General features: G+C 38.8%; 1 long non-coding RNA gene across 1 annotated transcript; it reads left to right on the top strand.

Annotated features, from left to right (window-relative positions):
* The first annotated feature begins 1,615 nt into the window (after positions 1 to 1,615).
* Positions 1,616 to 26,379, top strand: LOC149918466 (uncharacterized). Its single transcript, XR_016465490.1, has 4 exons — positions 1,616 to 1,697; positions 24,914 to 25,148; positions 25,702 to 25,798; positions 25,968 to 26,379. It is a non-coding gene; the product is annotated as an uncharacterized LOC149918466 (long non-coding RNA).
* Positions 26,380 to 26,892: the final 513 nt, after the last annotated feature.

The raw sequence follows: 26,892 nt of genomic DNA, 5'->3' as shown, positions 1-26,892 counted from the left end.
TAAATGACATCAGTTGCCTTCCCTTCGTCCACCAATGCCGTCACTCCATCATAGAAGACCACAAGATTAGTTAAGCATGACCTTCCCCTGGTGAAGCCATGCTGGCTATCTAGGATCACGTGCTCGTTCTTTATGTGATCAAGCATATTGTCCAGGAGGATCTGTTCCATAATCTTCCCAGGCACGGAGGTGAGACTCACCGGCCTGTAGTTACCTGGGTCCTCCCTGCTCCCCTTCTTGTAAATGGGAGTGACGTGACCCTTCCTCCAATCGTCCGGGACCTCACCTGACAGCCACGACTTCTCAAATATGATGGAGAGCGGCTCAGCAACCACCTCAGCCAGCTCCTTCAGGACCCTGGGATGCACGCCATCTGGCCCCATAGACTTATACTCATTCAGTCTAAGGAGGCACTCTCGGACTTGCTCAACCCTTACAGTGGGGAGGGATTTACCTCCTTGGTCCCCACATAGAGGTATGGGGGTGCAAGACTTAGGGACGTGAAAAAGACTAGAATCCTGGCCACCAGTGAAGACCGAGGTGAAGAACTCATTCAGCACCTCAGCTTTCTCTTCATCTGTTGAAGCCATTTCTCCTTTTAAATTTACCAAAGTAGGTACGCCCGTTTTGGCCTGTCTCTTCTGGCCAATGTACCTGTAGAAGGTTTTCTTATTGTTTTTCACGTCCCTGGCCAAGTTCAGTTCTGCCTGCGCCTTGGCTTTCCTGATCCCACGTCTGCAAGTCCGGACGGCATCCCTGTATTCTTCCCAGGTGACACAGCCTTGTTTCCAGAGCTTGTACACCCCTTTCTTCACCCTCAGTTCTCTTAGCAGGTCCTTGCTGAGCCATGCCGGTTTTCTACCTCTCCTGCCCACTTTCTTAATCAGGGGAATGGAGACCTCTTGTGCTGCCAGGAGGGCATCCTTGAAGAGCAGCCAGCTCTCCTCAACGTCCTTATCTTTGAGGGCAGCGCGCCAGGGGATCTTGGCCAGCATTCCATTGAGTAGCTTGAAGTCTGCTCTTCTAAAGTTCAGCGTCCTGGTCCTGCTCTTTACCAGGCCCACATCGCTTGAGATCACAAACTCAACCAGGGCATGATCGCTGGAGCCTAGGCATCCTCCAACCTTGACGCCTTTGATGATCTCCTCAGTGTTGGTGAGCAGCAGGTCCAGCAACGCTTGACCTCTGGTCGGTCTGTCCAATACCTGAACCAGAAAGCTATCATCAATGGATTCCAAGAGCCTTCTGGAGCTCTTGCAGCTCGCCGTGTGGTTTTTCCAACAAATGTCCGGATGGTTGAAGTCCCCCACCAGGACAAGAGCCCGTGAGGCAGACGCCTCACGCATCTGGAGCAAGAAAGCCTCATCAGCAGCCTCCCCTTGGTCAGGTGGCCTGTAGTATACCCCTAATACCAGCTGACCTGAAAATGATGATTCTAGTAACAGGTTGTCTATGAGAGATTGTTTCTGTGATTGTTTCCACTTCTGTAGTGGAAATACGAAGTCATGGCATGAACCAGTGATTGAGCACCTGGTGGGAAGTCAGGGCTATCCCAGGGGAACTCAGCTGCATGAAATGTGCCTGAGTGACCAGAAGGGGTGGAGCCAGGATCAACCCTTCCCAGACCTCGTTTAAGGGTTGGCAGTGGAGGCAAGGATCTCTTGCTGGAGATCCCTGCTACCTGAGATCTGCTAAAGGTAAGCAGCTTTTTCCTTTGTTTCTGTGTTCTGTGGCTGCTGCCTTTGGCCTTGCTCTCATTTACTGCAGCCAAAGACTTTGCCTTGCTGTACTTTTCATCGCTTTATAGCGTTATATCTTCAATCGCAGAAAAAGCAGATTTTAATTGGTGCTGTCAGCTAGAATTTGCTGTTTACTGCTACAATGTGAAATGCTGATCAGAAAAAATGCATGGTTCAAGAATATAGATGGCACTGGCACAACACAGCCTTGATGTTTACAGCTGGAGGTAATACAGGCAGCCTGTTGCAGCTTCTGCAGCCAGCAAGCTAATTTCAGGCTCAGGCTAAATTTTACTGCCAAGCTGATTTGGATCTGTTTTTTTAAGACCACCTGCCTTTTAGTTAAGAGACAAAGCACATGTTCAAGCTATTGTCCTGTATTTTAAATTATATTGTAAGACATGTAGGTGGTGACTGAGGTGAAACTTTTGTGTTTTAGAGCACCCAGTTAAGAGATCTTTTAAAAATACATTACAGTGTATTGCAAAAGAGAGTTTGTGAGGGCAGGAGAATGAGCTGGAGCTTCAGCCAGACTGCTGACATTGGCTCACACAAACTGCAATCAGTCTTTCTTTCAGGCTTTTACAGGTACAGTTTCTTTCATAATTGCCACACATGTATATGGCTGCATATGTGAATAAGAAAATGTGGGAGGGGCCAGCTGAAGTCAAAGAGATAACAGTGTTTTATTTATGACTAAATTATATGTAATGAGGGATTACAGACTCAGAGAGTTGGAGGAAATCTCAAGAGATCTTCTAGTTCATCCTGTTAGACAACTAAAGTTAGTTTTCCCAAAACAGCATTTCCCTAAGCTGCTGATGAGGAAGACCTGTCCTCCACCTTCAAATGACAAAGCTATCCCTGTGCCACCTATCCCAGTTGCTACATTATCATGATCAACACAAGACTTTTTTTCATAAGCCCCTGTCCTGAATCTTCCTTGATGCAGTTTAATTTATTCGCTGTTTCCCATTCTGTTTTTATGCAATTAATAATTCCTATCTCAAAAGCCTAATTCATATTCACTGGTACCTTGTTGTCTTTAGTATTTAGCAGCTGATGAATTTGGGCCAAAATATTATACGTGTTCCCAGTTTCCTTGATGCTGAGAATTTGTGTTGTACTGCTGCAACTTATGCAAGAGTTACTACAAGTAACATGTGCTGCCCTCATCTTCCCATAACTGTGCTTTTATAGTTGAAAAGGCTTCTATTTGATTTTTTTGCAGCTGCAGAAAAAAGACCCAGCTGCATGAGTAAGGCAGTGGAAATAATTTCAGGCCTGTTAGAAAGCATCAAAACACTGGAAGCGGGAGAACATTCCATCAAAATGTAGGGTTTTTGTGTATTTCATCAGATGACAATTGTATTTCCATCTTATCACTCAATTTAAGTCTCTGTGTAGTTAATATGCAGTTTCTTGTCATGTGGGTAGGCATGATGCAGCTGCTGGAGCTCTGTTTTCATAAATAGAATCATAGAATCCTTGGGTTAGAAGAAATCTCAAGAATCATAAAGTTCCAACCTCCTGGCAGTGTTGCCAGCTGCTAGATCACATACTAGACCTGGTTGCCCAGGGCCCCATCCAACCTGGCCTTGAGCCCCTCCAAGGATGGGGCATCCAGGACTTCTCTGGCCAATGTGTTCCAGCACATCACCACTCTGTGAAAAATTTCCCTCTGACATCTAATCTAAACTTCTCCTTGATTTTTAAATCCATTTTTCCTTGTCCTATTACTATCTACCGATGTAAAAGTTGAAATGGGTAGATCTTGGTAATATCTGTAGCGTACTGCAGGACCATTACCAGCCTGGTGAGAGGTGATGTTGTTCACCCATGCCCAAAAGTTGCTTCAGGCAACCGAAATCTTTTTAGATCAGCTGGGAACTTTCATTGCAACACCCAGCAGAATGGACTGTGTTGATGTAGTAGATTTTGCCTACTGTAGATCTTCAGGTACGCATAGCTACAAAATCGGATGTGTGACACTGAAGATTTCCAATCCTCATACTTTGGTGGATAAATGTATGTGTATACATAAAAGCAATATATGTATTCCACGGTGGGAATAGATTTCATGTCTGACAATCAATTTGTCATAATTTTTCCCCAACAAATACTAAACAGTTGGCCTCTGAATATGCTTTTCCTTAAAAATTCTCAATAATTTTAGAATTACAGCCTTAAATAAATTCTCCTATTTCTTATAAGGTCAGCATTATTTGAAAATGCAGGGTGTATTTTTTCTAAAAAAAACCAAACAAAACAAAACTTAAGGTCATAAGAGATTTTAAAAACCTGACCTGTATGGAGGGATTCAGATAAGTGGTTTGAATCATGTCTTTCTAGAAGTGCTGGAAGACTTTAAGAAATGAATAATTCAGCATTTTTTTGTTGATAGTACAGTTATTAATGGCCCTCATTTTTAAATGTGGACACTTTTTCTGGCATTTGACACAATGTGAGCCAAAGAATTTCTTCTGTTATATATCTCCAAAATAAGAAACATTTGAAAAATAATATTTTGCTTTTAGTTTTTCTGCAGCTCTTTATGAAAGTACTCATTTTCATGTGTTTTACAGCTGGGAAGGAGGCATGCAGAGGGTACAGTTAATTAACAGAAATGGTAAATTAGTCTATCTTTCACTTTAGGTTCTTAACTTCAAGAAAAACTCCTCAAACCGACACCTCTTACTCTAAAGGTAATGAGTCAATAGATGCATGTTTTCTGCCAGTGGATAGATTCAGCAAGTGCTGACAGCACTGCATTGTTTAGGACCCAAAACCGTCAGGAGCATTCTGACAACTTCCTCTGGTTTACCCAATTCCTTTTCTTGCCTTCCTTTATATCCAGCTCCTGTAGGGTGAAGAACAGCTTACATTCATCTATGCTGCTTTTTCTAACAGTATGCTTGTTAGAGAACTTGTCTGGCTTGTGATACCTGATCTCATAAATTACATGGGGCTATTTGGAAGTTAGGATTTGATTCTGCATCTACTGCTTCTTAGGGTGGTTTATACTGCGCTGAGAGACAAGTCTTGGAGGTCACTCTGTCTCTACCTCTGAACTTGTCCCACTTTAAGTCAAAAAGAGATGAATGGAAAATAACTTTTTACTATACAGTATATATGTTTTGTCAGGGACCAGGAGCATAAATACTCACAAATAAATTTCTCTAAGATATTTTTCTTTGTTCTCTAATAGTAAGTAATCTGGTGGCCATAGTATCTTTCAGACTGACATACACGAACCTAAGTTTTAGGGAGTGATAAGGTATTATCAACATTGTTTTTCTCCTTAAACAAAAACAGCATCATACCAGACAGCGAAGAAAATAACTCTGTCCTGGTTTCAGCTGGGGAAATGTGTGATTGCTTTTGCAGGCAGTATCGTTGTAGCAGGAACGTTCAGATGTCAAGAGCAGCTTCTGGTGATAGAACAGTAGTTATGAACATGATCTGCCAATTTGGGTAATTGCTTGTGGGAGGTCTTTCAGATTATAGTCCTGAAGGGTGTGTTACCTCTTTCAGCCCAACTCTAGATAAGGTGATCATGCAAGGAAAAAATAATACGTAATTTCTTCATTTAAGGAATATAGAAATCTTGGATTTTATTGTTAAAAGCAAACTGACAAGAACAGACATCAAATTTTCTGTTAGCTTTTAATAAACTAAGTTATTCAAAAACATTTTGCAGCTCTTAATCTTTTGCAAGTTAAGATATTCTGTTTCAAGGCTAGCAACTTATTTTATTGTACTGAACTGATAGAGATCCCTCACGTGTGTGTGTATATGCACTCATACACATACTTGACAAGCAGTACTAAATCAGGTTTCTACCCTGAAGGAGCTGTCTACATAACAAACAATCTTAAGTTATCACTAGTATCTTGTCTGTCTTGGCTTTAAAGTGTTATTGCTGAACTCAAGCACAAGCAATCAGTATGGTAGATATGACTTTCTCCATGGAGGTTAATCAGTGAGTATCTTACTGACAGCAGATGGTTAATTTTCCATTAAAGATTCTCCATGTGAAATAAGAACCTATATTTTCAGGTTTTTTGATGGTAAGAAGGATTGAACTAACTGACTTAATCATCTCTTAGCCAGACTATCAGATGTCAGAAGCTTAGAGAGAGCAAGTGACACAGCTTAAAAATACCCAACAACTAACCAAAGAAATCCAAATAAAAATTAATTAATTCTTAGATAAATGAGTCTCCTGATTACTTCCTATTAATTACAGGATCACCAGGATTGGTGCTGGGGAGCTCACAGAAGAGTGTGTCTACCAATAGGGGGAGGACAGGACAATACTACAGCACTCTGTGTTTTGATGTCTTTAAATCACCCTGGCATTTCTTCTTACTAAATTTAGTTTAGCTGATTAGTGATGTATAAAAATTGTATGATTTCACTGGAAAGTAACTTCTGAAATGAGTGTTCTTATTATGACAATGCAAACAAATCATTAAATATGTGGAAAAAGGAAGCATCTCAATGTTTTCCTTGCAAAAATCATCAAGAATATAACTCAGTGTTCAGTTTGACAAAGAGCTCCATGTATACCACTTAATAAGACCTAGTCTGGTTGTTTTGCTGGACATTGTTTTGTGTCTGCTAGTAATAATGTGAGATCAAACTGCTTGTGTAGGGCTGCAAGAGACTAAGGCAATCCAAGACTCTTGGACTCCAAGCAGACAATTCTTACTCCTTGTTTATGAGCTATCATACATTTGAGTTCTGTAACTCACTGCTATGAGGTCTATGATCTTACAACAATGGTCTTACAACAATATCTGTCAAGTATGAAGTCTCCGTATCAGTTTAATGGCTGGAGCTTAGTGGTTCTGTTTCACTGACAATGCTTAAAACAGTTTACAATGATTAATGCTTTTCAGAAAAAACAGAACCACTTCTACAGACCCAAGAAGAGGCAGATGTTAATAACTGTATCCAAGGGCTCTTAAAGCTCCTTGATATAAGAAAGATCATGTAATGCAATCTGTGTCATTTGTTCTTTTTCTTACAGGGTCAAATTTCAAAATAGTTCAAATAAGGTTTCTACTAGTATTGTTTATGGCAAAGCGCACGAACATTTGGAGACTTCCAGCTGCCTACACTGTGTGTGAAAATGTAGGCTTGCAAATTCTAATAGAAATGGACTTTGCTTACTAATGATTTAGCTCTTATTTTCTACTGCAAGTGGATGAACAACTTAAAAAACATGATTCATGAAACTCCAGGTGCTGAAATGTGTTTATATTAGCAGCTTTGCCTAATTAGTTTCATTTAAAATCTCTCTGTGTGAGAGAGAATTAGGGAATACTAAAGCACTGTTTTATTACCATTCTTTGTTTTACTAACCCTCAGATTAATTATTTCAAACATGAGCTGGTTGTCTTTATTTAGCATAACACAAAGTTAAACCTCAAGGAAATTGCATGTAAAATACAATTATAAATAGGTGTTGATAGCTCTCAATCAAGTGCAGAGAGCTTGCCACAAATTTCCTCTGATAAATGTTGTAAAGAGTATTAACAATTGGGAATAAATTTTAAATTGTATAAACTATAACTGGAATCTGAATACTAAGAATAACTGAAGCTGTACATTAGACATTTCAATAATAGGTTTAAAATAACATTTACACAGGAACTTAAGATAGAGAATTGTATATTCTTTAAAATTCCTAGAAAAATATATTGCCTGTTTTAATCTCTTTTCCACTTCTATTTTATTGTGATTAGCAAACTACATATATTTATTCATGATTGTATTGCAAATGATGAACACCCCAAGTATTCTTGGCAGCACTGGAGTTGACGAATTATGCTAGTGTATTTGGGAGCAGTAATTTCTGACAGGGCAAAAAACTCCTAGAATTGTTTTATTTTCTGAGCCTGCTGAGAAAAGGATAAGGTCACTTGCATCTGGATACTCTGTTTGGAAATGCAGTATTATAAGAAGTCAGAAGTACAGAAGGAGGTATGGAAATTTTGAGAATCTGGGCCCTATTCAGATCACACAGGCTTTGTGTATCTATTTCCTACTGAAGGTCTAACAGAAGCTAGATAGAATGCTGCTAAAATTGAAGTTTCTGGTTCAGGAAGATATTTAGAAATCTTCTAGCAGCAATTGCAAGCATCATGGATACAGCAGCATCAGTAGTCAACAACAAAACTAACACTCTGAGAAGATGCCACGTACCCTTTTCTTCCAGTTTTGAGTTCTTGCCTGGGACCTGGAAAGTGTCAGTTCAATGTGAAGCACATGAAAGAAGGGCTCATTCCTGTGCTTAATAAATGGGCAGCACAGTGGTAAGAAATTGGCCACCCCACTATTAAACTAGAAAGGTCGAGATACAAATAACTCTGTCTTGGAGTATATCAGCCTGCTGGAAAGTCTGGCAGGAGGTTTTCAGAGACATCAACTTTTCCTATTAATTATTATAAGGCACTAGTCAGGTCTCTCCCATTGAGTACCACATTTTCTGTAGAAAATGATTCTACAAATGTAGAACATGACTTTACACATTCTAATAATCAAAGAATCATTAAAGTTGAATGAGACTTCTAAAATCATCTAGTCCAGCCGTCAACCCGTCACTACCATGCCTGATAATTGTGGTGTTCAGTGTCACATCTATGCGTTTCCTGAACACCTCTAGGGAAGGTGATTTCACCACCTCCCTGGGTAGCCTGTTCCAGAGCCTCACTACTCTTTCTGAGAAGGATTTGTTCCTAATATTTCCAACCTGGACCTCCCCTGGTGCAACTGAAGGCTGTTCTGTCTTGTTCTATTGTTAGGTACCTGGGAGAAGAGGCTGATTTTTTATTTTTATTTTTTTTCCCCCCCCACCTCGCTACAACCTCCTTTCATGTAATTTTAGATAGTAATAAGGTCTCCCCTGAAACTCTTCTTCTCCAGTCTGAACAATCCCAGCTCCCTCAGCAGATTCTTGTAGGACCTGCGCTGCAGACACCTCACCAGCATCATTGCTATTCTCTGAACGTGCTCCAGGGCCTCAAGAACCATTAGAATTTGCATAGGCTTATTATTGCACCTCTGGAATTATATATATACCTTTTACCTGGCAAGTGGGATTGCTAACATCAGCTTCTCTGGTTTTTAGGCTTTAAGGGGGATATAGAGCTTGTGAATTAATTCATGTTGTACTAATTATTTTCATACTGCTGGTTGTCCATTAGCTTTAATTAATCTCCAAAGTTTATGGTCTAGAAATACATGCATAAATATCTTATAATTGCACACAGAAATATGCCTGGCTCCCTATCAAATTTTGTTTACTAGCATCAGGTCTCATAGTTCTTTTCTAACTATTTTCACCTTTGCTACTCTGTTTATCTTTTAAACAAAAGGAAAAACAGACTTTATTTTTTAACTAAAACATATTTAAAATTACCTACATGTTTACATTTTCACTTGCTTTTCTCCCTCTTCATTTCCAGGGATGCTTAGCTAAACATATCTGGAATATTACATTCAGTACAAAAATGGCATTGTTCTGATCGCACTATGCATCCCACTACAATCAGGTTTCATTTTGTCATTCTAATTGCATTCTCCAACTTTACTGACTAACTTTCTGGCACCAGAGCAACTGATATGTAATGTTTTAGAAGCTTGTTTTGTTTTTAGTTAGTGCTTTTGCCTTTGCTAAACAGAAATCTGGGTGTACCTGTGTGTCCATAAACCTTCTAAAATACATTTTAACCACACATTGGATGTGAAATGACTTTGTCGTCTTCTCTCAAAATTCATAGAACAGTATTGTATTCTTTTTATCTGGGGGTATTTTTAACTTACCACTATTTTTCAAAACTTTAAGGCACAATTTAAGTACAGAATGTCTAATCACTACAATGAAAAAAAAAAACCTGTCGTGTACTGAGGTTGGGATTTATCTGGCCTGCAGCTTTTGCCTCAGTATCTTCTTAGACTTTCATCTTTGTCCAAACTTATATACTAATGATAAATTTATTTCCATTATTATTTGAGCATTCTCATAAAGGAAACTTGGTCCATATTTTGAACTTGGAAATAACAACAATCACCTCAGTAGAAGTCCCATCTCTTCCCTTCTTTTCAGGAATCTGTTTTGAAATAGGCTTAAGTCCAGCATCTCTCTATAAGTTTCAGATATAACTAGTGTTTAAGAAAGTAGTATGGTCTAGGCCGGTCTATTCCAAATTACTCACCTTGTGTTACTGGTTAGAATACTTTTTGAAAATGAATTTTTAAAACAGTAAAAAGGCTCCCATTACAAGATCTGTAGCAACAAGACTTGTAACAGCAGGATTTGCATTCGTCTTTACTAGCAAAGATCACATCTATTTTTGATTGGTGATAGTCTCTACTGGATGTTTAAAAAAAAAAAAGCTGACTAGTTGCTATGTTGTTTGAGAAATTATGTTCAGGTTTTTCACAGTTTTGAGCAGCTTACTGCTATGTAGGAGCAGGTGAAATTGACAGAATCATAACTCCCAAATGTAGAGCATTATCCCTGCTTCTTGACCTAATCTATCTGCTGTGACCATGACAACACAGTACATAGGTAGCTCAGGAAACGCTATTTTCTCATTATCTGTAAAAGGCCACAGGCTTTGTACAGACCTCACAGTGCAATCTCTGGGTTTGTATAAGCCTTGCTGGTTTTAGCCGACATTAGCCATAGTAGCAATTGCTTGGTGTCCAACCGTCTGTTGCCTCTCCTGTGTTGGCCTCACTATGAGAGTGTCCAGGGCAGGGGTTGGCACGTGTATGTAGTCACTGTGGGGCAGACAGCCCACTGTGTTACTGGGCTAGGGGTAGTCAGCGTGCAATTTTTGACATTTAGCCTGGAAGAATTGAATAGGAAGCAGGCTGTGGTAAGGAAACATATAAAAATATATTGATAAGACATTGATTGGAGTAACAGTAAATTCTTAGCTCTACCCCTAATGTGTTTTCTTTTCTGCTCTGAACAGTATTTTGAGTATAACCCATTTAATACAACGTAGCTACTACAGCTATGTGACCACTACCTTTAGTTTGCTGGTATGGTCACTCTTTCTGCTGCTGCGATTGCTAATAAACTCAACAAAGCCTATTAATGTATCACCCTCTAGCTAAATCTGGAAGTGGAGGTGGCTAGCTGACTTGCTTTACTGTAGTCTCCTCTCACCAGTGGGGAGAAGTGTTATTCTGCTGGACACAAGGCTACTTCCCCACATCTTCCAGAGGGATGAACAAGCTTTGGTTTACTCCAGGCTACCTTCTGTTACTCAGAAATTTTGAATAAGTGAGACCTGATCAATACTCCAGAAGCTGTTAACATAAAATTTGTAAGTGAAAAAGGCTCTCAGAAATGAGATGGTGCTTAATGCTGTAAGCTTCCTTCAAGCTTCCTTCCCCATTCAGCTGGGAGAAGCATTCTGTCAGAATCTTAGTAACTGTAGCATGAAATGTTGACTTGAACATTGTGTGTTATTACCCTATCCTGTTATCTCTTTCAGCCCTATATTTCACATCAGAGCCACCCATGTGTATACATATTCTAGAAATGAAAGCAATTGTTACGACCCATTAGAAATCATCAAACTTACCTGAGAAAATACTTTACTGTGAACCAGTCATGGCTTTGTAAGCAGAGTCAGCATCTAGAATGTATTATAAATCATCAAATGATTTTAAACATTCCCAGTAAAACATGGGGAAAGGAAACAAAAAATCTTAGTAGAGGCAGAAGAATTGTCTGGGCTAGAAAAAACACAAGTTGAAACTGATATATTATAGACATATACTTACTATCCAGACCCCAAAATCAACTCCAACAGCAAACTTGTTTTCAGATTGTAGAATATACATTTGCAGCTCTGACAAAAATGTTGATAATTTGAGTTGCTCCATAGAACATATGCCACGCCTCTCAAAATAAATTTGATAGTTTTCCAACATTTTCTGTATATGATATGCAGGTATGTAGTGCCTGCCTGATGTCAGTACAGCTGGATGAAATTTTTGGTCACCGTCTTGTTATTGCCAAGGCAAGGGAATGTCACTGATCTCTTTATTTTGGTGACTAGAAATGACTGTGATTAGGAGAACTCTGCCACTATTATTTGTCTTTGAAAAGAGTGAATAACCAGAAGTTAAAATCCATTTCTTGCTTTGTATCCAACTTTTCTTTCAACTTTTCAGGGATGATGAATATCTTTGAATGAAGTGAGAAATACAGAATTGTTATCAAATATTCCAAGTTTAGTGGATTGAACATATTTTATCTAAACTCACTAAAATGTGATTTTTTTGGACATGATGAGCGAAACAGCGTAAAGTAAGGAAATTGCACCTACAGAACTCAACAATCAACTGTTAAGCTTTCCTTAGTTTCTCTTTTGGGGTTATTCCTTGAGGAGGTATGTCAGCAGTGTAGTGAAAAAGTTCTTTGGAGATGTCTTGTTATAAGGTTTCATGGATAATGCCGTAGCAGATGGTAGGACTTTTTCCATCACTGGGACAGATGGTTCCAATCTGTCTGTGTTGCATGCTGTTCTGGGAGAAGACAAATGTAATCTTTCTTCTTTGGCCAGAGACTTTTTAAAAAGGCATTTGCAACACCAACTGCATTATAATAGATATATTATCTGTCCTCCATCTCCAACAATACTTTCCCATGTCCTGAAGTATAGCATCTTACAGGGGTGTGACTGAACTGGAAGTTAATAATTAAGCACCACTCTGCAACGTTCTTCTGAACAGGACAAACAGTACTGCTGTAAAGTACGCTCATTTTGGACAACCCCTCTGTTTTCTGAGAGAAGCAACTGAATTTTAAATTTTGCTGCCAGTCCTTCAGTTGGCTTTATCTGCTTTTGGCGTATCACTTGCTCCACTAACAATGAGGAAATGTAGGCAGGGCATACATGTGCCTGCTCTAAAGACTCAAAATCTTCTGGCCCTATCAGTCCCCCTACATCAGTTAAGTGGTCCCAATGATGGCAGGAGTACCCGGGCCAATGTCTGTAGGAAGAAAGTACCAATTTCACCTATTAAAACCAAAGCTTTATCTTTCAAAACCAAACCCTTCCCCCTGTGCCTGCCTTGGTGTGTGTTGTCCTAGGGCCACAGTCTTTGAGAGGTGTAGGTGCCTGCCTCCAGTAGCTGCCAGTTTGTTTCCGAATTGTCCTTGCACACAGTACTCCTATTCCTCTTAGATTGGATAAATAGGTTCATTACATAAGTGTACTTCAAATCCCACTCTTCCACCTTTTTTTTTTTTAAAAAAAAAAGCACTTCCCTTTTCTATTCTGGCTAATCACACATAGATGCTTTGTGTATGCACTATAATTTACTGATTTTCAAATCTGTCTTGACCATTTAGGAAAATGCATAAAATCCTACATTTCAATGAAATGGCTTTTTTGTTTTGTGATGTTTGTCCTCACTTAGAGTCATCAATCAACTCTTTGTTTTAAAGAACACATTGGAAGTGATTTTCTCTAATGTTTGCTTGGGCAGGAGAAGGATTTTGTACTGGTTTAAATGTGACTCAGTGTTTGGTAAAGATTTTTATAGCTGTAGCTTCTGGCAGTATTAATTAGAACAAATTATAATGTGATAGACAGGTTTTGCCAGTTTAAAATGCTTAACAGAACTCCCTCTGTCTCCTTTAAAAAAAAAAACAAAAAAAAAACCTGGAGATTTTGACTGTATTTGCATGGCTGGATTCCTTGTATTCATGAATATAATAGGCTAAGTGCAACTTATATATTCAGAAGTTTATTTTGATAAGCATGTGTCCCAGTGTGTATATAACATTATGAATGGTATAATAGTAAGCGTAATAAATATTTTGGAGCTGCTCTTCATGGCATTACTACTAAAAGGGATTTTGGAGCTGCTCTTCACAGCATTACAACTAAAAGGGATTTTTAAACTCAACTTAAGGTTTTCCAGTCAGACTTCTTTATTTATGCGTAAGTCACTTTTCAGTGATCACAAGTGGTAATTTTAAGTTTCTATTTCATTGGAGTCTGTGCTAAGCTATTAATTGGAAAAATGAGTATATTTTAATGAAGTATTTTCTGTAATTATTTACTCCAGTAACTTCCTAGATCCCAAACAAAGGCACTTAATTAGTTGTTCAGTCTTTCTCTGGTCCAGTAAATGTTTTAATCAAATACTAGTAACAAGAGCCAGCCAGAACAATCCAAAAGTCAGTGTTCATCCTTAGAGAACATCACTACTTTGGTTTCTTTCTCCACACACAGCTTCTTCATGAAGATCTAGCACTGTAGTTTTTGTGAAATGTTTGTCAAAAACTCCTTTTCTTTTTCTTTGTAAAATCAAGTAATTGTGTTTTACTCAGCCCTAGTACCAAATAACAGCCTCCAAAATTCACTTTCTTAACATAAAATAATTTTCAACGGTCTTAGCCCAGTGCTGCTTAGCAAGAAGCAGTGTGAGTTAATTATGCAGTGTATGTTAATATACTTTTCGAGAAAAATGCAAACTTTGTACATGCAAAGACTTACTTACTCATGCAGGACATGCTACAAAGGCCACAAAGTTGCACATGCAGAATATTAAATATGATATCTTCTTGTCCTAAATGAAACAGCTGAAACAATGAAAACAAACCTCTGCTGGGAAGCACACGTGGAAATTACATGAATATTTCTAAATAAATTTTCCACTAGCAGCCAGTGAAACTGAGCTGACCAAAAAAGTCTCATCAATTCTCCTAAATTAAATATTTAATTAAAATTCAATTGACATATCCAATGCTAATGATTAGGTCTCCTTACCCATGATTAGTCTGCTGCTTTGACTTTTTTGACTATCTTGTTATTTTAGTGTGGTTATTTGTCCCACTTTACTGTATGCTGAACTTTCTCACCACAATACCGTACATTTGATCCTCCTTGATACCATCTGCAGAAGCCTTGGAATGCATAGATTGTAGCTGGAATCACCAGCCCTGTGCTTGTTCCATACTTTTCAATCTCCCAGGGCAGATATTTCTCTCTGCTTCTTGTGGTAAGTGCAGATGCAAGTAGTAGGCAAGCTCATGTATCAGTTCTTTGTTGTTTCTAATCAACACGTTCCCTCCACTGTCATTGGTTTTAAATGTGAACTATAACTTAGTAAATAGGTTGATGCCAGTACTGATTATTGCTTTTCATAGTTAAATTTTATTCTTTATGTCATCAAGAAACATGGAATTTTACTCTCTGAAATTTTAAGAATTAGGCCCCATCAAAACATCTAATCTATTTGAAATTCTATTCTTTAAAAAAATATTTTTGAGATGATTGTTTTGGTGGTGGAGAGAGGGGCAATAGGAATTACCTCCAAGGGTTTTGATAAGCTGACTATTTTCTTTTTTTCCCATCAGTCCATCTCTCATCAGGAACACAGCAAAAGCAGAACAACTACAAACTTCTTTCTCTAATGAACATGTGAATGTTTTCAGAAAAGTCAGATCCAAGTTCTGACCTCAATAAGGCACCCGAATGACTTCTGTGAATGCCTGCAGAAGTACAGTCCTGTGTGATTAATGCACTTGGTGCCCTATACTTGAGGTATATCATAGTGAGAAGGACTACTACAAGTAACAGAGGATTTTCTAGAGTTCATATACAACATTATTTAGTCTACCATTCTAATGTGCCTGCCATCCTAGTCCAGTAGTCCTCATGATCTCCTTTAGTGACATCGCTCAGCAAAATATCTCTCAGAAGTAAGTCAATGCATATTGAGCAACAGAGTACAGAACCAAACTTGGAATGTGTGTTATTTGGCTGAGGTGCTGGAGGCAGTATAGGTACAGTGGTAATCACTGCAGAAGAAAAGCCAAGATAGCACACCTCTACTGACTTCTGATATATAACTGATATAATACAGATATATAATATGACTTCTGTTGTGTTATTTTAACTTCAGGATGCGCAGTGATTTACCAGGTCATTCAGGACAATGATAGTACCTCTCCTAACCTGTAGAAATGTTCTTGGATATGATCAAATTTGTTTCTTTGAAGTATGTGAAGTTCTTAGTTTATATTTATACAAAAAAGAAAGAAGCATTCAGGAGAAAATTAAGATGGTGAAATAAGTAGATGGCTGGAGAAAAAGATGAATAGACATCAAACTATAAACAAACTATAAAATATGCCATTTGAAATGACCACGTGCTCTAGGACAATTTGAAATTAAAAAATTTTCATTCCTAAATAAATGCAAAAAGACTCAGCATGTAGCAGTTAGTTATTGGCAGAACTACTAGAAAACCTATTGCAAACTTAAAATCAGTACACTGGTATTCATAATTATTTTGTGGATGACACCAAGCAGAGAGGTGCAGTTGATGCAACAGAAGGAAGAGGGTCCCTGTCATCCAGAGGGACCCTGATAAACTTGAAAGGTGGGCCCTTGTGATCCTAATGAGGTTCAACAAAGCAGAAAGCAAGGTTTTGAACTTGGGTTGAGGTAATCTCAGATATGTATACAAACACATGTGTTATTTGGGCTAACACATACATACAGCTCATATTTTTTGTTAACTTCAGTTTTGCCTAGGGCCTATGGTTAGAGACAGACAAAGAATCGGGTAGGATTCAGGGCAGGTACTTAGAGTCAAGGTCAGCCATAGTTAAGTTCCAGGACGTATATAGAGAAATGAGCTGCGTAAGCTGTAGTTGTGTCAACTACACAGTGAAAGTACCCCAAGTGATATGTATGCAGTGGATACATCAAAAATAAGTTTTTTATCAAGCAGCCATAAGAATACTGTAGTTCCAAAAAGTTGTATGGAGTTCCCTGTGAAGAAGAGACAAGATCTAACACAGGGCTAGAAATTGACAAGTAATCAGATCAGCTGGAAAAACAAAACACCAAACCAACCAACTGAACAGAAAACAACATCAAAACAGACATAAAGATCGTGCTTCATTACTGTTTCTCCCATCCCTTAGACTGCTTTTGTTTATGTGCTTTTATGCTGTATTTGACTAGAAATCCTAGATCCAAAGAACTTTCACCTGTATGTAGTTCAGAGCTGTAGGTGGCTGTTGGTGTGAAATATAGAGCTTTCCTCTTCCAGGTTAATACCCTAGACTTAAGCCCAGTTGTGCTTCAAGTTTTGAAAACTGAATCTGTTCCCTGTTGGTGTTAGCAGTACACAACTCAGTGTGAGCTCCGGGCACTGGGAACTCCTATTACTCCCTCTCACGTACTCTAGAGAAAGCACAATGTGGCAAGACATTCAGCATCCATATCAGGTACGCTTCATTCAAGAAACAGTTGAGATTCTGCAGGACTCAGTCTGTAATCCAAGTGTAGTTTTTACTGTGCATGTAACCTTCTTCCAAACATTTGCATGAATCATTCCAACCCCATCTGCCTCATGGACTCGAACCAAGAAGGGCAAAATACTGTTTTGCATCTGAATTCCTTTTTGCAGATCTGCTCTTAAGTCTGGTGAATCCTGACTGAAAAGGCCAAACAGGGTAGAAGGAGCAGATTGTTACCCTAATGGAGTATTGCTTCATGTTTTGTGGTTTTACTACAGACAATTTATACTTTCCCTGGAGTAAGACTGTATTAATTCACCATACCTATTACTACAATGGCTAAGAATGAATCAGACTCTCTCCTAGTTAGGCTGCTATCTGATAACCAATATAAAGGAACCACAGTGGAGAATTTTTATCCTTCGTAGTGATACTTTCATTCTTCCTTCTCCCCTCTGCTTCATTTTATTTCACAGAAAAGCCCCTTTAAGTAGTACAGAGGTCCCGCTTGCAAAAACATCCACAAATGAAAGGGCCTTTCATCATCTTCCCTCATAATTAATAAGAGCAGTGTCACCTCATACAACAATCAGCAGCAACAGCTGCATGAGAAATACTGTTCTGAGTGACAAAAGCAGTGCCATAGCGATCAGTGCGTCATTCCTACTAGGCCTTTCTTCCTTACCTCAGCAAGTTAAGAATTGACCAAGTAGGTCAGGAAATTTGCCATGCTACTTGCTATTCTTAAACAGTCTTTTGAGGTGTGTCTGGCAGCACTACAAAGTATAGTGAGATCTGAAGTCTGTTTCATGAATTATTGGGTGATAAGTTGAAAGAACTCCTTACTTCTAAAACTAGGTTGGCTTCTTATTAAGGAAATCTGTCATAATAATGCCACAACTGCAGCAGTTATGTACTCTGAGCATCAGAACTTATTTTTGATGCATTTCATAGAGCTTCTTTCCTCTTCCAATGCATGTTTCCCCACTGTTTTCCTTGCAGATCCCTGAGCTCTCTAGAAGGTTTTTTTTAATCCAGTTAATTCCCAAGTCACCAACCCTGAAGATGTTCAAGAAATATTTAGATGTTGTACTGAAGGACATGGTTTAGTGGGAAAATTAGTGATAGGTGGATGGTTGGACTGGATGATCTTAAAGGTCTTTTCCAGTCTTGGTGATTCTATGATTCTATGCCTCCCATGGATTTTTCTTCACAGCTTTAAAAGGATAAACTGTACTGTTTTCTACTAAAAATACTAAGATTCTCCTGCCATCATTACAGCCTAGAATTGAGGCCTGATGTACGGGAATGCACCAATGCTTTTATCTCACAATGGTTGTTTTCCTCAGTGTCCCACCAATCCCAGTGTTTTGAGTCAGGATTTGGTTGTCTTCCTGCACTAGACATAGAATGCTAGAGGGAATTTAGGAAAGTGGAAAGAAGCACTGCAGAAGCTTAGGACATCTGGCCTTTGGAAAACCATCCAGCTTGTCATGTCCTGGCCAGACGAGAAATTTTTCTGTAAGTCTGTCAGAATTAGAGGAAAACAAAACTCATCTTTTAGATTTTGGCTCTTAGGTAGACTTTTCCTTTCACATATCCACAGTATTTAGCCCACTGGAGGTTGATACTGTATGGAAAATTTCTGAATAATTTAATGATCAAGTATTAATGCTAACTGAAAACTGTGGAAAATTAGAGGCACAGAGTGAAGGGGTACAAATTTTCCAGTAAAAGAAACAAAGTAACCAACTTTTTTTTTTTTGTTTTCATTGTACCCCACACATGATTCTCAGAAAAAAAAAATCATTTGTTCCATTTACACAACAGTTCATCACAAGGAATCACTGTGGCAATAAATCCCTTCCTCTCAAAGGTGATGAACTGTATCTGCCATGAAAATAATACTTAATACAAGTTCAAGTAACTGCAAGGTAAAAAGGATAAATGAAACTAAGGCAGAACTTCAACAATATCAGTAGGAAGAGTGAATCACCATTGGAAGACCCATCATACGTCAGGGTAAAAATTGATAAAATGAAAAAAAGCAATGGAATTTTTTTTGCCTGTCAGATTTGCTTGCTTCTAACTTTCCAAAACGTGCCACTGCTGTCAGCAATTGTAGTTTATGTTTTGTGTTGTTGTTAAAGCTGCTGTGTTGCCATCAGTGCTATAACAGTTACTTTAAGCTTCCTTTCAGTGCAGTATGTGATTACAGGAGCAGGGAGAGAGAGAGAGAGTGTGCGTGTGTGTGCAGGGGGGGGGGGGGGGGGGGAGCGTGGGGGAGGGTAAATGAGCATGTCATTGGGAGTATGACAAGAGGCCAAAATCACTGCTCTAACAAACTAGTTTAACAAAGCTACCATGTTCTCAGCTGTAAAAGGATGATAGCAGCAAATGAACTTTTTTGCTTTCCGATGTTGTTCAATGAAACTGGACAGGTATGCAAGTTCGTCTGTACGAACTGTACCCAAAACTGAAGTGGCAATAAAATCACATACATCTAATCTTTCTCATCCATAATCCCTGGTTCTTACATTTACACTTCCTGAGTCCAAGCTACTTTTTCCAGTGTAAACACTCAAAAGTTCTTGTCTGTAAGAACTCAAAATTTCAACACTCACACTGTAACTGTCCTACATCGTTTCTCAGCTCCTTCCTAGAATGGCTGAAATTGGCAAGAATCTCTGGAGAACATCTGATCCAGCTACCTGCTTGAGCAGGGCAACCTGGAGCAGATTGCACAGGACCATGTCCTGATATCTTTTGAATGTCTCCAATGTGGTGTCTGGGGGAGACACCACAACCTCACTGGGCACCCTGTGCCATTGTGTGGTCACCCTCATAGTGAAAAAGTATTTTCTGTAATTTCATGGGGAATAGTATGTGCTTCAGTTTGTGCCTACTGCCTCTTTTTCTGGCACTGGGGCATCACTGAAAAGAACCTGGCTCTATCCTCTCAGTCCCTCAGCTATTTACGCGTATTGATGAGACCTACCCAAGCCTCCTCTACTCCAGGCTGTACAGTTTCAGCACTCTCAGCCTTTTTTCATAGGAAGATACTCCAGTTCCTTCACCATTGTCACGTCCTTTTGTTGGACCTGATCCTGTAGTTTTACATGCATCTTGAAATGGGAAGCCCATAACTAGGCACAGTACTCCAGGTGTGGCCTCACCAAGGCTTGGTAGAGAAGGATCTCCTTACTTGACCTGCTGGCAACGCTCTTCCTAATGCAGCCCAGGATGCTATTGGTTCTCTTTGAAGCAAGGGTACACTGAAGGTTCACATTCAGTGTGTTGTCCACTAGGACCCCCATGTCTTTTTCTACAAAGCTGCTTTCCCACTGGTCAGCTGCCGGTATGTATTAACGCACGTCTTTTTGACCTCTCCTTCCTCACTACAGTGCCCACTCTTATCTCTCATCTTTTCCCACTCCACTCAACTTCTCCCACTTCTGATCTCCACCCCTTTCTTCAGCCCACGTGTCTACAGTCTGCAATTACTCTGCAACTCCTTTTCTTTCTATTTTTAAATCTGCTGATAATTCTTTCTTCCTCCCCCAACCTGGCACTCAAATTATTCTCCAGTACCCATTTGTCACTGATTCCACCTTCCTTCCTGACTTTTCCTGCAGGAAAAACAAAAGCTGTCTTCAGCCTGCAGGTATGAAAACTTGCCTGTATGTATTCAATGAAAAGAAAAAGAGCAGCTGACCGGGGGGGGAAAAAAAAAAAAAAAAAAAAAAGATGTATGATAGCCTATATTATACAAGGAGGCATTTTCTGGTGAGCCAATAATAATTATGATCAAGGCAGAATCTGTACAAGGCTGACTGGAACTCTTTCAATTTAGAATGAATGCCAACACAAAGTTTGAAATACTCAGATATTTAATACAATTTATTTCTTTTGTCTCGTATCTATTACTACAAATAAGAATTAATACTCTTTGATAAAAGAGGGGAACACAGCAGAATTTTCAGTGAGCTTTTTTATTTCGATATGCAGCAAATCCTGTCAAGCCTCCTAGGTGGGGTAAGCAGATGTACTGTGTTACCTGCCACTTTGCCAAATGAGCTTTTCTCTTTCATCCTTGCAATTCACTTCATCTCCAGCAGTCTACCCAAAAATACAGCATTTAGCACAAAATTGAAGCATGCATAAAAGAAAGCCAAAGTACACCAAAATATAGGACTCTTCATTTCATTACAAGCTCCAAAAAATACCGATCCTTTTCATTTAGTTTCAATTTGAAAACAGAATGGCTTTCCAGAGAAAAATAATTTATTTTGTGCCAATTGGTTCAGTAGTTTGAAATACAAAATTCAAAGAAGTATACTGCATATGGTTTTGATTAGAAAAGAGCTTTTTCATCAAATTCTGTTAAAACATGAAATGGTGGACGCAAGACTGTTGAAGATAAAACAGCAAAGGAAGTTTCCCAGAAAACCAGCAAGTTTCTCAGGTTAGTGCTATCAGATCATAAGGCTGTGAGTGAATTGCACTGTATAGTTAAAGGGTTGTTTGAGTCTTCCTCTGTTTGTGCTTTTCTTCTCTTGTTTAGTCTTAGGAAAGAAAAATGAAGAATAAAGTAGCAGAATTAGGAGAAACATTTATGATAAGATTGTAAATATGTGGAGACTGAGTTCATAGCAAACTTTCAGAGTAGGGTGAAAAAGAGGCAATCACAGAGAAAAGGTTGTAGATATACTTGTAGCACACTGTTGTCTACTTACATATGCATATATATATCTGTTGTCAGGCATATGTACTTACTGAAATTATTTTAGTAGATAAAATCAACAGTGGATGATAGGCAGATGACGAAAAGGTCAAGAATAGAGTTTGGCAAGTCTCAGCATAGAGAAAATAATACAAAGGTTGAGATCTGGCTGCAGGCACAAAAGATTATTTCCAGAAGACAGACACCAACCAGAAATTAATTTATGTAGCTTTCTCAGTGTAGCTACTGAAAAAAAAGGAGATAGATTGATGCTCGTAGGAGACTGAAGCCCCTTCATCTGATGCTGAAAATATATTATTTTTTGAATATTTTACTTAGTGTATGCTTTTATGTCTATTTCTAGATTTCCACTGAAAATGGTTAGGTGTTGCTTAACATTCCATAATTTCATATCTTTTTCTTTTTTAATATGAACTCTGCTGAAATGAAATCTTTTAACAGTAAAAACAATGTTGCTTATTTGAAATTAAATAATTATGGAAGGATATGAGTTATAGTTTATGAATCGTTCTTAATCAGTAGGTCACTGTTTGCTTGTTTAATTGTTTTTCATTTGAAGATACTCTGAAGATACTCTACATTCCTGGGCTTTATTTAGCTTAATGTCTTCAATGCGAACCAAACTTTGCAGAAGTTCCTGCCATCATACTGAACGACTCTCTCTTCTTCACCTACATCCTGTTTTTAATAGAAGATGCAGTGGTTGGGAAGAAGTAAACAATTCCAGTAATTGTGGTTTCAAGCAATTTAACATTACACAGTCAGTGTAATTAGAAACAACAAATCAATATAATTAGCACAATGGCCATACACATGACTGCTTTTAAATTTGAAGGTCTGTGTGTGTTTGGTATTTGTGAAAAGCAGCACACTGACAGTGTCAGAATCTCCCATCTTCCTCTTCTCTGCAGAGGAGTTACACGGAGGGGGTGGAGTACACAAGGCCCACTCTTCCTTAACAAGGAAACGACCCTTTCTTGGGAGCTGATCCCCTGCTGTCCCCATCTTATACATGAGATAATGTTCAGAATGAGGATATAAAGACACAGGTCTTTTTTTTGCTAGTCCTGGGTTTCTGGGCTCCTTTAACGCAACATGTGCATCTCCAGAGCTGCAGACGTTCTGCCATGGTGATCCGAACACATGCTGTAAAGCAGCCATCAAGAATCTACCAGGATTACTAACAAACTCCTGAACATAAAGGATCCATCTTATATTTTCTTTGGCATGGCAATGGTGTAATTCAGAAGTGTGATATTGATTTGGAATAAATCCTGTGTATCTGATGCTTGTGGGGTTCATGCAAATGAAAGCTAGTATGAACTTCAATGGGTGTTGGCTTTCAATCTCTGTATGTTTTTGTTTGCAAAGGGAGAGACAAACCTGTAGGCCCTTGGACACTTCTGTCCTCTGCCATCTTGCTGCATGGGGAGGCATATTCTGACCCTTCTGGGATAGAAGTACCATGTTCATTTCAGGAGTCATCCTACCAGCTACCAGGAGATTGGCACTCTCTGTGGTTGGCAAACAGACTAGAAGCTGCACTGCAGAAATTAATCATACACGCACTGACAGTCTCTTAAGGCTTTGAAAACTAAACTGCTTCTTCCTCCTCATAGAAAGGTATAAGGGACAGGGAATAAATCACAAAAAAGGAATAATGAAGGAGGGCTACATATGTACATACTTTAAGATACTTAAGAGAGTACTTTTCTCAGAATATCTATTTTGAAACATAGCTGCAGGAGCTTAACTCAGCACATCTCTTTACTGCTCTCTGCATCATTTTGCAAAACTGGAGTGTTCTGGTGAAGAGGCCCTGGATTATGTTGCATTTTTCTAATCACTTCTATGGGGAGAAATTCAAAATATTAATTTGAATGTGAAAATGCTCAGAAGAGAGTGAATTTTCTGTTTGTCAATAAGAAGAACTGAGGGAAGCAGTCCCACAGCCTTTCATTCATTTCTTTCAACGCAGTCAGCTGTGATTTAAGATTTCAGAACTTGTAACAGAGAAAACATTTAATTATGGGTTTTGGAACCACCAAAAATCCCACCCAACAACCAAAAGTAGGCATATTTGGAAAGCTAATGTCTTAAATTGCTTGACAAAATATATTTTTAGCCTACTGATCTTTTAGTAGCATCCGGAAATTCTCATTTCATGGTTTCAGATTCTTTGTTCTTTCATAACTGTGTTTTCTACTGTCTGTTCAATGATCTGTATGATATGAAATGTGATGGAACAATGTGATTGGTTTGTTTAATGTATGCATAGTGTGGTCTGTGCAACTATAAAATGAGTGATTGTGCTTCAAGGCAAGAGGGTATTTCTTAACTTTTAGTGGCTGTCAGGTCCACATTAAGTGGAGGCCTTCAAAGAGGACAGGAGTCTGCTTCCCTTGGAGCTACCCAGCACATAGGCTGGGAAGTATTTGACCCAACAGCAACAGGGAGAGTTGAGAGGCTTGAGAAAGTGGAGAAAATGGAAGTGGTTTTTTTGCAGCACAGTGCAGGCCCAGGTCAAGCTTTAGAGCTGACTCCAAGAAAAGACATTCCTAGAAGTGCTGAGATAGTTGTGCCTCATGTGCTCAGTCTGGGAAGCTACTGAAGAGGAGTTGAACTGCAAAACGAATCAGGGAGGACTGCCCCACCCTACAAAGTGCTGGACAGAACAAATTGGATTCTGTGCCAAGTGATGGAGCAGAGTGGTGTTAAATATTTTTGTATGCTAACGCCATCCAACTTAAAAGTTCAGAGGAATTTGACATCTAGGTAGCTCCTTATGGGAATGCTTCTGCTTCAAATTGATACTTCATCACAGTTAATTTACTTTCTACTCCTGGTATATGTACTCATGGAATTGCATCCACATTATCAAAAATACAATAATAGGAAACATTTACTTGTCAGCTGAACAAAGCCAAAGAACTCAATGATTCTGAAAATTGAGCATGTTGTAAATGTAAATAAGACCAGGACTGGCAAGGATTGATGTACTGCTGGCATTCTGTGCCTGGCCAGCTGCAACCATCAAGGGAATTTTTGTGCTATACTCACAATGCAAAATTAAATTTGAATGCATTTGTTCTAAAAAATAAAACAGACTTCTCTTATTTTCTTTGCCAGAAAATCATATGACAAACAATTCTGTCTCAGAGCTTCTATGAATGGGAGAAAGGAAAGTCAGCCTAATTGAAGTCAGGAAGTATTTGCTCCTTCACCAGTGGAGAGGATGGAGAGAAGGCAGTAATGATATGCAGCAGGAAAAGATTGGAGTGCTACTGAGAGGGGAGATTTTATGCACATACTCATAGACTGGAAGAAACGTGCATACATGCTCATTCATAGCTGCCAGCAACAGGTGTGTGAGTAGTGGTGGGATGGCAGTTGTGTGGCACCTAGGTGCTTGGAGGACAATAAGCTATCACAGTTTGGTAATGACTCCATTTAAACTTTAATTCCATTGCAGGAATTGCTAAATAATAATAATAATAATAATAATAATAATAATAATAATAATAATTCCAGAACCATACAGCCAAACATTTGCTTCTGACTATTCAGATTCTCAGTATTTTTGTCTCTGTCACAGAACTTTTACGTCATAGTGAACCTAGGCAAAAAATGAACTAAGATGGCTCTGTATGACAGCAGCTCCTCCTTCAAGAGCATAAAATATAGATTGCGATCTCATGGAATGTTTGCAAGTGGAAGCCTACCACTGCACTGAGCAGGCCAAACTTCAAAAGTGTGCAGGGTAGCTCAGTGCCTTGATCAAGTGAGCTTTCAAACTTTTTAAGGATAGAGAATCCAAAACATTTCTGGACAACCTGACATTTACAAAGATGCAAAAATGTTTTGAGAATCTTTTGCACCTGGAGCTCCCAAGATGCTGAAATTCTTCTTTCCTGCAGGAAAGGGCCATCCCCACAGTCACAAACACTCCTCCAGAGTCCAAGATCTCAGTGGAAGTTTTTGAAGTGCTGCTGCCCTGGACGTGCCATGATTCAAGTAAGAAGGGTTTGCTCTGCATGTGGTACTTCCATGTCAAAAAACAAAACAAACAAAAAAAAACAAAACAGGTCTCAGCTGGACAAACCCTATAGCTACTGATAAATAACCTAATTTTCATTGCAGAGAAAATTACCATACAGTGTCATCTGCCTCTGTGATTTTTCAGGTAGACCATCTTGAAAGAACTCAGTGATCTTGACAGAATGAATTGCAAACTGACTCTAGATATCACCTGATGTAACTGGGTACAGGGTGGCTCCTGAGATCGTAACTTTGCACATTGTTAGGCTGCAAATTCAGGTACTTTTCACCATGTCCATCATGTGATAAAGGTCCTACAATGCATATTCTCTGCTGTGAGATTTTAAAAAGCCCTTAGAACTGTCAGTTCCAGACGCCTCAGAGAACAGGAAAATTAAGTCAGTGCTTTGCATCTATAAAAATCAGTCTACTAATGAAAGAGTTATGTGAAAATGCATTTTGCTGAAGTTAATATTTTTTACTGTTTCACATGGCCCCAAATAAGATTGCTAATCCACTGAAGACTGTGGCTTTTAGTCATCTGATATCTATATGTCACCAAGACCGCTATGTTCTCTTTTCTTGGAATTAAAAACAAATTATTCTATTTACGGACAGTTGCACTCTTTTATTGCTACTGGTGCACATTCTTTATCTTCAGATACCTAATTAATCTTCAAGTGTAGTTTCTATCTCATCCATTTATCACTCTATTTTCTGTTCTTATGAGAGCTGTGTTTTCTTTCTCAGACCTTGTCAACGTTTAAATTTTGAACATTCAGATTCTGTTAGTGCATCAGGTTAGAAAACTACATGAAGTTTTGCTTTATATTTTGACAGTTTAATCAAGTTGCATGTTTTTTAGAAGAAGATATGAATGCTGTCCCAATCATTTATGATTTGGCAGAAATCCTGATGTCAAACAGCCATTCTGATTTGTGTCAAGATTATTGTCTGCTTTGTACCATATGGACAACAGTTTTGTTTTGTAATATTTGACAGTTCTTGCACATTATGTAATATTAATTCAATCCTATTCAGATGCTTATGTTATATTTCAAGGGGAGAAG

This window comes from Phasianus colchicus, chromosome 3 (assembly GCF_987193195.1).
Source record: "Phasianus colchicus chromosome 3, bPhaCol1.hap1.1, whole genome shotgun sequence".
Taxonomy (NCBI): Eukaryota; Metazoa; Chordata; class Aves; order Galliformes; family Phasianidae; genus Phasianus; species Phasianus colchicus.
Note: the sequence above shows the minus strand (reverse complement) of the source record. Positions and strands in the feature narration are given on the sequence as shown.